The following is an 11336-nucleotide window of genomic DNA, read 5'->3' as shown; positions in this document are numbered from 1 at the left end:
CTCTCCAGTTGTCTTTGTCTTCAGTTGCAATTTCTCAGTTCAGTTTTCCTTTTTTCAGTATCAGACATCACTGAGAGCTGTTTTCTTCTTCCTTTTACAAACAGCATGAATGTCACTGAGTCACTTTCACTTTAAACAAAAAATTTTGTATTCACTGACAAAGGAACTCAAACACACTCAAACATTGATTTTATAGTTTTCATTTTATTAAATAATTGCTGTTGTGTTTCTGCACAAAATTCCTGATGAACAGCCTCAAAACATATGCTAATATTGTGATATATTTAATATTTCCTGGTGATGTCAGTGGTGGAAAATAACTACATTTACATGAGTACTGTAAGTACTGTGTTTGATACTCAACATATATTCTGGTTGAAATGTCTCCTTTGTGTTGAGTTTTTATGTGATTGTAATATCTTTCAAATTATTCTGATGAAATAAGTTTTCGTTGGCAAAAAATGAGACAATCCCAACAAAAATCTGTGTGTTGCTTTCAGCTCTTCATTGTCAGGTAGCAGCGTACATTGTTGTGCTCCTATAAGGAGCTTCAAATATTTCAGGATGATGAGGAATTATTTAAATAACAAAGATCACTAGAGTCAAATATCTGTATCTTTATCTAGATTTTAGTGATGTTACTGATGATTTTATGGAAGTTTAGTTTGTTTTGAAATACCTTGCAGTCAAATGTGCAGCTTTAAAGTTTTGGTTGTGAAGATGAGATGAGTGGAATAAAGTTAAGAGCCTGATTCTCTCCAGACTACCGCTGAAAGTCCTGCAGGGCTGCCGTCTGGCTGCTATATCAGTGTCATCCTGCCTGCAGCACACCACAGTCTGCTCATGTGGTTAGCAAAGAGGCACTGAGTTTAATTCCCATTCAGCCTCAGTCAGAGCGAGACACCCAGACGTGACTAACAAGCTTATAATGGTGCTCGGTTAGCAACAGAATAACACAGTGTTAGTCAGCTCACCTGGCTGAATCACAGCTAAATGGATGCCAAAGTCCATTTTACATTTCAACATTTTCCGTCCATAGTCTGCTGATACGCACACCATCACTCAATTCATTACTGGATGTGTTTGTTTTCATTTGTATCAGTTTACAACAGTAAATTTTATATTTTCAAAATTATTTCTGACATCACCAGCAGGAGATATGGATGAGTTTTGACAGTGAAAAATGTAAGAAAAATATAAATCACACTCTTGTTTGTTTAAATTCTGACAACATTTCATCACTCAAAGCCTTATTTTCTCTTTTCTGAACGTTTACTCCGAAAAGCAACTTGATTCAGCGCTTTCCGTTCAGTGAAGTCCTGCTGATTTACTAAAAATCAGCTCCTGGTCTGCAAAAAGCTTCTCATTAGCACAGTTTGTTGGCTGAACGTTATTGATGCAGAGCAGCAGAGTGTTGGGCTGCGAGCCCAGATACTGTCTGATGGATCCTGCAGACAAACTCATCTGAGCAGTTATCTGCTTCTTTTGTATTCTGTCATGGAGCCTTTTTAACCGCTCGGGGGCAGAAACAAGCCGCGAGCACAACACTGACATATTATCACCTTTTAAGCTGGTGAACTTGTTAGGGAACAGTTGCTTATTTGCACATCCAGCTGTTAAAGCAACATTAACATTCATTCGAAGTCGCGTTTCTGTCCACCTGATGAATGTCCAATATCCTCTCTCTGTTTGCTCCAACTCCTAAAGGAAATACCTGGCTCTTTAGCTGCTAAATGCTCCACTATGTTCACCAGCTAGCCTCTAAATCTGATTAATATAAAGCTATAGCAACCAGCGGGCAACTCCGGGTCTGAAAAGTGAAGCCAATATTTTTGAAGTGTCTCAAACCTGCTTTCTCTCTAACAGCCAGCAGGGGGCGACTCCTCTGGTTGCAAAAAGAAGTCTGATTATATAGAAGTCTATGAGAAAATGAGTCTACTTCTCACTTGATTTATTACCTCAGTAAACATTGTAAACATGAGTTTATGGTTTCAATCGCTAGTTTCAAGTCTTCTTCAATACAGCATGATGTTCATTTAGTAAATTATGGTCCCATTTAGAGTCAAATAGACCATAAAGCAGGGGATGCTTTAGGGCGTGGCTACCTTGTGATTCACAGGCCACTACCTCAGCATTGTCTGGTCTGAGAGTTGTCCGTGTTTTCGTCTTACAACTTTAACCCTTACACAGTGTGTTTTCACTTCATGAAAGTTAATTGTGGTGGCCTAATAATGTCTTATTCAGCATTTGGTTGTACTTAGCTCCGCCCTCTCGTGTCACTTCTGGTTGCAAAATGCTAAGATGGCAACAGCCAAACACCAAGATGGCGACAGCCTGAATGCCGAACTCGAGGCCTCAAAACTGCAGTCCACAAACCAATGGGTGACCTCACGGTGGCTACGTCCACTTCTTATGTTCAGTCTATGATAGCAAGCACCTTAGCTTAGCATAAAGGAAACAGGTAGTGTGGCTAAAACCACAATTTGACGATTTAGTTTTTTGTACGGATTGAACAAATGAAATATAACGTTTTAATCAGTGAGCTTTAGAGGTGACGATAAGCTGATTTTGTTACCTTTGGACAGAGCCAGGCAGTATGATAAGCTAACTGTCTGCTGGCTCTAATATCATAATAAACGGACAGATACTAGAATGGTATCGATCTTCTCATCTAACTCTCTGCGATTAAGGGCATTCAAATGTCAGACAATTTCTTGAATTCTACTCCCATTTTGTTGCCTCCATGTCATTCTGAAACTTTATCCGCTGCAACATTTATTCTGAAATGTGCTCTATTGATTTGACTACAACTACTAAGCATCCTGATATAAGAAAGCCCTTGTAGGAGGTGAAATAGTCACAGCCGTGAGAGCTTCAAGACTGCATTTCAGTCTTGTCGCGTGATTCTTCATTTGAAGAAAATTACATTCCCCCTAATTGGCCCCAATGTGACATTTGCTGCAGAAGAGTATACCAGAACAGCTTAGCTAAGTTTGTGATTATTGCTGATTGAATCAGGCATCCCAGAGCTCAGGCCTTCAGTGGATCATTGTCTCCAGCCTCCTCCCTCCTCCGCTGCAGTAATATCTGAAGGTACGGCAGTCATATGAGCCGAGCTGCTGAACGTGCAACCACTTAACGTGCCCTTTTTCCTTCAACGCCACTCTGCACTAATAGAAGTCATGGGACAGGGATGACAGGGATGGTGTGGCTCATTTAGGAATGGCATGTCTGTGCGTGTGGGTGTGTATTTGTTTTTGTTGCCATGTGGAAGACTGTGTAATATGTTTGCATCACATCCCAAAGCGTGCCCTTTAGAAAGTAAATTGTGAGTGCAATCCAATGCTAATGCTGTGTTGATATAATTTTGAAAGAATCCAAATCATGCTCGGCAGCCACATTTGTGCGCGTGTGTGAACGTCATGAGTTTTGTATCTAACAGCCTGCAGCGAGTGCATGCCCGGTAGCTTCCTTGATTCTCTTTCACATAGTCCCGAGTTGCATCTCTCAGTATATGAATGGAGGAGATTATAAAACCACATATTTGTTGTTATACTATCTTTCACTGTCTTTTTCTGCAACAGAGAATCTCCTTTGGTGTTTACTTTCACTTCCACAAAGTAACATTATGACATTACCACAACATTAAATTGATGGGTCAGCTTTATACCGATCCTCTATGTGTTGTACCGTATTACCTCTCAATACTCTTACTACTTACATTAAATGCCCAAATACCTGCAAAACTAATGACATTCCCATCAGCCTCAGCTATACTTTGCTTTTAGTGCTAATTAGCAAATGCATGCTAAAGTAAGATGGTGAACATGGTAAACATTATACCTGCTTAACGTCAGCATGTCAGCATCGCCACTGTGAGCTTGTTAGCATGCTGACGTCAGCATTTAGCTCAAAGCACCGAACTTTTGCATAACTACATAACTTTTGCATAATACATAACTTTTGCTATGTGTACTTACAGCCGCGAGCGTGGCTGTTAATTGTACCTGGATTTTTTTTTATTACAGGGAATTATTTTAGAGAATGACTACAATGATGAGAGTCTAATCTATTAATACATAAATTACATGTGCATTCAACTTTCATAGTAGCAGTTCATGAAAGTTGTAAACTGTGCTAGCCTCCTATTAACAGTAAAATGGGTGGTAAAAGGTTAATGCTTGGAAATTTAAAAAGTTGGGGCTGTTTCATTAAAAAGTTAATCAAGAGATGGTGAACATTAAACTGATTTTTTGATCAATAATGCTAAGCCTGCAGGCTACAGAAGAAATGAACGGATCATAAACTTGAATATGGACTTTGTGGTGGAAAGTAACAACATTTCAAGTGTTGTACTAACAATAGCCTACATAGAATATACAACGATGTAGGGGTCTTCGTAGAAATATTTCTGCTACTTTACTCCACTAAGATTTAAAGGGAAATATTGTACTATGCTGAATATTGTAAATGTATAACTTAGGATTGGCGTTGTTCCAACTAGCTTTAAGATTGCTGTGGTTAAACCTCCACATTGACCAGTCTCTAACCCTCCATTCTTTTAAAAAGTAATAGAAACAGTTGTGTCTCGATGACTTTCAGCCCACATATTTAACAGTAATCTTTTTTAACCTTTTCAGTCTGCTTTCAGAACCTGTTACTCCACTGAAACAGCTCTTTATCCACACTTTCTTATTTCCTCTCAACTAACTGTTTTGAAACACCACACAGGTCACAGATCAGCTTCTAAATATCTGCAGTGAGTTTGTGCTGTTCATAAAAGTAGAGAGAGTGTACCATCAAAGAAGGCAAAAAGAGAGAACCATGTGAATGAAAAGTGGACCCGGGTGGGTACAGTATAATGCCAGGGCACATGTGAGCAGAGCATGGGTGTCTCTTTAATAACTGGCAGCTCCACTGTCACATGTGCCAAACAAATAAACCCATGTGCCCTGAAACTGGTTAAAGTTTAACTGCTTTTTTCCTAGATTCCACTTGTGTACACAAAAAAAAAGCACAGGTCTTTTCTCCTCACAACAAAACACAAGAGTTCATGACAAGAATGCTAAATAATTACTTGTATGCATCATTGGAAATAAACTTGCATAAACACTCAACCATGAGTTTAGGTTGTGCTGTTGGGTTTTTTGTTTTTTTTCGACAAAGTAAAAAGTTCAGTAGCCCAGATGGTCAAACAATGGTTGATCATTGATGCTGTGTTGACCTACGACATGTTCCAATGAACGTGCTCTTTTTTTCTTTCCTCAGCATTTCTAACCATACGTCAAAAAAAATGAAATATAACAAGAAAATTCACACATTTAGTCTATTGAAAGTGCTGTACGTTGTGCCAAATATGTGATTTTGTGGGTCTTTGAGTACTGAAAAATATCTTGATGTCTGCCAAAATTCATTCACTGAGTCCTTTGGAATAATTGTAAATTGACAAAGCAAAGTGTATACAAACTAGTCTCCTAATATGGTGACTGTGACACATATATCTTGCCAGGGATGACTTCACAGTGAGGGATTCCCCAAATCAATTTCCTAAATAAGGGAGCACCCTAATATGGTGGGCACACGGCTACACATTCACCATCTATCCCTAATATAGAGGAGACAGGAACCTCCATGTTTGACTGTTTGACTCAAAGGGACGCACACACTGTCAGCTGTGTTTATAAGTTTACATGTGCAACTGCTGCTGACTTGTCACTTTGTTTTCTTTTGTCTTTTGAAGCCAAACGATTTTTTTTTAATTCCTTGTCAAAATAAACTGTTGAAAATGGCATGCAACAAAAATATTAAGGCAAGAATACATAACTTTTGCTCATCAGTGACAACTGTGGCTACAATAATGCTAAAAACTAACAGTAGCACAAGTAGAGAAGAGTCATACAGTCATTGAACTGAATCAGTAATGTCTGATATATACAGTATTAATTAGCTAAAGCTAATATTAGTCACCATAACGTACTGGTCATACCAGATCAGGTAAGGCTGTAGCAGCAAAAGCCTGTTGTGTATTGAATTAAGAAATAGTGTGTTTTATTTCTTATGAATTCAAGATTTCATCTGTAAGAGGAAGAATTTGTTATTTCTTCTTTCAATAGTGACATAGTATTGCTTTGAGCGTTTGCAAGCAATGATGTTAAGCATTCCCATTTTTTAAAAAACAACAACAGACAACGTGATGCTGATAAGTACAGCGTGTCCAAAACATGCTTTTGCTGCTAAAGTTCGTTCTCAGAGGCCAACCAAAACCCCTTGAAGGTATGTTTGCTCTCAAAGTTCAGACAAACATTATATTTGACTATTTCCAGACAGGTCTGCATAGAAGACACCAAGATGTTGGCCTCTTCCTCCACGGCCAAAACAAACACCAAGCAAACAGACCAAAAATACATTTCTTTTGCAAACAGACACCCACAGTTCATGTGTACACAGAGTTCATGTTGCCATTTCTCTCATAAATAACAAGTCCTTTTCCCAGTATTGCAAATTTTGCAGACTCACAAATAACTGGTGCAAAGACAGATTTTTTTTACCAGGCAAGCGATTTTGGTAGAAGTCACACAACAAATCACATTTAAAGCATGATGGACATGGTAAAATGTTGCTATCATCAAATGCCCAATGCTTCACTCCCAACATTGTTGGTGTGAATCAAACTGCTTACATTTAAGAAAGCAAAGACCGGTATAACAATTACTCACTGTCTCCAGCCTACAGTATACCCAGTACCCTGAAAATGGTTGAACTGCCCACTCTTGTTGGTTTGAAGAGACACAACAAGCCTTTTCCTTGTTTCAAGTGCACTTTTCAAAGATTTCCCAATAAAGAGCCTGGCTGTGAGAGCAGGCCCGGTTGCATAACGGTAGTAATAAGAACCCACACAGAGAGAATCACAGTTTAACTACCTTACTGTATTAGAGCATTAGAGTAGTGGTTGTAGAGCGGATGGTTTAGGAAGTATGCAGAGGATATTGGCTGGACAGGCTCATCATTAGTTTGCACGCGATCCAGGGAACATCAGGCCAAAGAGGTTCTAAGGCAGCGTTGCTCCAGGGATGGCAGTGTGTGCTGGTTGCTTGGTTCGTCAACCCACCACTTTGGTCCAGATGAAAATATCTCAAGAACTACTACATGGATTGCCATGGATGAACCCAATTTATTTTTTATGATTTTAGCATTACCAACAGATTGACCTTTTTGGCTGTTAGTGAAATGTCTCAACAACTATTATATGGTTTGCCTTGAAATTTGGTACAGATGTCCATGGTGCCCAAAGGATGAATCCTAATGACTTTAGTGATTCCTTAATTTCTCATCCAGCACCATAATCAGGTCAAAATGTCTTTTTGTTCACTACTTCGGTTTATGACAAAATACTTGCAAAACGAATGACATTCCCATCAACTTCAGCTGCACTTTGTGTTCAGTGTTAATTAGCAAACATTAGTATGCTAATACGCTAAACTGAGCATGGGAAGTATGACCTGATTAACACCAGGATGTTAGCAGTTAGCTCAAGGCACCACAGTGGCTGTGGCTCAGAAGTAGCGCAGGTTTTCCACCAATCGAAAGGCCGGCGGTTTCGATCCCCGGCTCCTCCAGTCCACATGTCAAAGTGTCCTTGGGCAAGATACTGAACCTGAAATTGCTCAAAAAGGCTGTGCCATCGGTGTGTGAATGAGTATTTACATTAGATCCTGATGGGCAGGTTGGCACCTTGTACTGCAGCCTCTGCCATCAGTGTATGAATGTGTGTGAATGGGTGAATTCTGACATGTAGTGTAAAGCATACCTGCCTAACAGAGCCGCTCAGGTGGCTGTAGATTCTTAGTCTTGTTACACCTCAAATCACAAACATACGTGGCATTTGTAGCGCAGGAAAATATGCAAAACACAAATAAATATCAGAATTTTGCAGCCACTGCAAATTGGATTCAAAGACAGTCAGCAATGTAGTGTTTCTTTGAAGGTTGAATGTAAGTATTGGGTTTAGATTTTATGTTAAAAAAAGGGGCATATGCTACAAAAGGTAAAAGGCTTTTTCTCTACAGAAGTTTCATGGAGCAGTAGATGAGCTATAAAGTCATTGCTCTGGGTTTAACTATTTACTTGCTTTTTATGAATGTTTCATGAAGATGAATGTGCATCTTGTGCATTAATGTTGATCTACGACGAAGATGATGTAATAGTTCTACTGCAGCATTTATATGAGCAAAGAATCAGATTGTTCCAGAGCACATAAACAAGTCTGGGTCGTTGACCTGCAGCAGACTCACTCTCGTGCTTCGTTTTTCCTGTCATACAGTCAGACAGTAACGTGATTACACGAGAAACTGCGGCACATGATCCGGCCTGGTTAAATTGCATCCGTAATTATGAAATTAAGTGGCGTATGGATTTTATTCTGTTACCCAAATTGGAAAACCTAATTTTCTGTGTACGTTTGAGTCTCAAAGCTCAATTCACCCCCCTGTTTCTTTTTCTCTTACACACACATATACAGTATATATAGTTGCCCATAGCAAATGCACAAAGAAGCTCTGTATGAAATATCTGGGTCATATATACCAAAATGGACTGAGGTCAAATTAGTCTGTGTGTAGCAACTTTGCCGAGTCTAAATTCATCATATCATGCGTGCAAACATAAACTTCAGGCTACAGGCTGCCACAATCGGCCCTTTCTTTTAAAAACATACTGATTCCTTCCAAGTCCAGTGGTGTTGCGTAACATAGTTCCAAGGGAGAGGCTAGTGCGTAGATATTTGTACCACCTAGACCATTAAACTCATGGAAATTTGACAGTATTTCTACAATTGGGCCATGTGGCATACACAAACTGGTACGTCATACTGGGTAACAGCACAACTCTGCTTAACGGTGAAGTGAAAATCAGCCTAATAGGAATGCTGATTGGTAAGTTATACTCAATTTCCTTATGTAACCCCTGTCAGAATGGTAGGCTACTGGTAGGCTACAGGAAATTATCCCTCACCTAATGTATGATGTTTTAAGTGCGATCCGGTGACTTTAGGCTATGGGAAACAAAACTAGATAGGCCTAAAAGTTTGGGAACCTTGGGGCCTATCTTAAAGCAATTAGTTTACATGTCTTGGCTACTCTAAATCAAGATAAATGATGATTTTAGCATGCAGCTTTAATCCTCGTCCTAACATACAGCGACCAAGCGGAAATTTTCCAGATATACTACGAGCGATGTCACTCTCTATTATATAAAGAGAGTGATATTGATTAACTGTCAGTTACTGTCAGCGTCGACTTTGACCAGTGAAAATAGTTTGGAGGTGCGCGAAACTTCACCAAGGCGAGCGATTCCTAACTGGACGCAATGCAAACGACCGAGGGAGCGAACATCAAATTGTTTCAGTTGCTAACAAACTGGGAAAAATCACTCACTCTGGCCCTATCTATGCGAAGTTTCGTGCACCTCCAACATATTTTCACTGGTCAAAATCGACGCTAACAGTAACTGAGATAACTACACTTCTGCGCCTCCTCATGGCTCTGTTTTCAGGCTTTAGAAAATCTAGCCCGTGACGGGAGACTTTGGCCAATCACAGGTCATTTCAGAGAGAGAGAGCGTTGGTGTGCGGTGCTTGGTATTTCCTCAACTGCTCTCAACATGGCTGCCGGGTCACAAACTTTATCAATTTACAGCTAAACAGTACACTACAAGATATTTCTGAAAACATTTGAGGAGAGAAATAGGCATTACAGTAACAGAATATTGATTCATATTTGATCAACGCTGCCTAGTTTGACCGCCTGATCGGAGTTCACGAGTGATTGACAGCTGCTCAGAGACGGCAGGCTCCCGATCAGCTCTGATTGGTTGTTTTACTCCGGTCTGTGAAAACTTGCAGATGCCGTTAGGAGCACCGGAGGACACAGAGGCACATGATTTTTTTTTCAGATTACCTGTCTCATGCACTACTGTCAGAATATAGTGACCGTTTTATGAAAATAACTTTTTTTAATCATATTTGCTCCATTTCTACCCACTGCAGCTTTAAGTGACTTTAGGCTATGGGAAACAAAACTAGGTACGTTAAGGGTTTGAGAACATTGGGACCTATCTTAAAGCAATTAGTTTACATGTCTTGGCTAGTATAAATGATGATAAATGATGACAGTCATTTAGCATGGTAAATGGACTTGCATTTAGCCTTTCTAGTCTTCCGCCCACTCAAAGCACTTCAGCATTCACCCATTCATGCCATGATTCATACACTGATGGCAGCGGCTGCCATACAAGTTGCTGCTCATCAGGATCTAGTCTAAATACTCATTCACACACCAATGTGAGCCTTAAAGTTTGGGATTAAGTATCCTGCCCAAGAACACTTCGACATGTGGACTGCAGGAGCCGGGGATCGAACCGCCGATCGAACACACACCGAAAAACAGTACTGCAAAATCAAATACTTACTGTACTTTTTACAGTGTTCAGAGCCCGGATAGCTCAGTCGGTAGAGCATCAGACTTTTAATCTGAGGGTCCAGGGTTCAAGTCCCTGTTCGGGCGGTAGTATTTTTGAAAACAAAAACATTTATCTAGCACGTCCTGGGCTTACTATACACAGTTTTGGGTTACTTGGACCTCCGTGCTGCGAAATAATACTTGAAACAGTCAAGTACTCCAAGTAAAAGGCTCATAGCGAGTAGTTATGCAGCTTTAACAGAACAGAATAGAATAGAAAGCTTTATTGTCATCGTATTAAATACAACGAGATTCACAGTTGCCACTTCTGGTCAGTGCTTTAAAACAAATACTTGACAAGACTAAACGAGGCAGATAAAACATATAAAAGGTAAAACACACACAGTTATAAAGCAGATAAAACAGGTAAAGTAGATGTACTAAATAAATATAACAGAAGTGTTACACTAGAGGTATAAAATATAGAATAGATATAATGTAAACAGAGGTAACTGCACTTGTAAAATAGGTAGGGTAGATGTAATAAATAAATATAAACAGAAGTGTTACACTAGAGGTATAAAATATATATGTAATGTAAACAGAGGTAACTGCACTTGTAAAATAGGTAGGGTAGATGTAATAAATAAAATGTAAACAAAGGTAGTTGCACTTGTAAAATAGGTAGGGTAGATGTGAAAAATAAATATAAACAGAAGTATTACACTAGAGGAGTAAAATAGGTAAAATAGATTAAATGTAAACAGAGGTAATTGCACTTGTAAAATAGGTAGGGTAGATGTAATAAATAAATATAAACAGAAGTGTTACACTAGAGGTATAAAATATAAAATAGATGTAATGTAAACAGAGGTAATTGCA

General features: G+C 39.2%; 1 non-coding gene across 1 annotated transcript; it reads left to right on the top strand.

Moving 5' to 3' along the window:
• The first annotated feature begins 10486 nt into the window (after positions 1-10486).
• Positions 10487-10559, top strand: trnak-uuu. Its single transcript has one exon. It is a non-coding gene; the product is annotated as a tRNA-Lys (tRNA).
• Positions 10560-11336: the final 777 nt, after the last annotated feature.

The sequence above is a fragment of the Sebastes umbrosus genome, chromosome 7 (assembly GCF_015220745.1).
Source record: "Sebastes umbrosus isolate fSebUmb1 chromosome 7, fSebUmb1.pri, whole genome shotgun sequence".
Taxonomy (NCBI): Eukaryota; Metazoa; Chordata; class Actinopteri; order Perciformes; family Sebastidae; genus Sebastes; species Sebastes umbrosus.
Note: the sequence above shows the minus strand (reverse complement) of the source record. Positions and strands in the feature narration are given on the sequence as shown.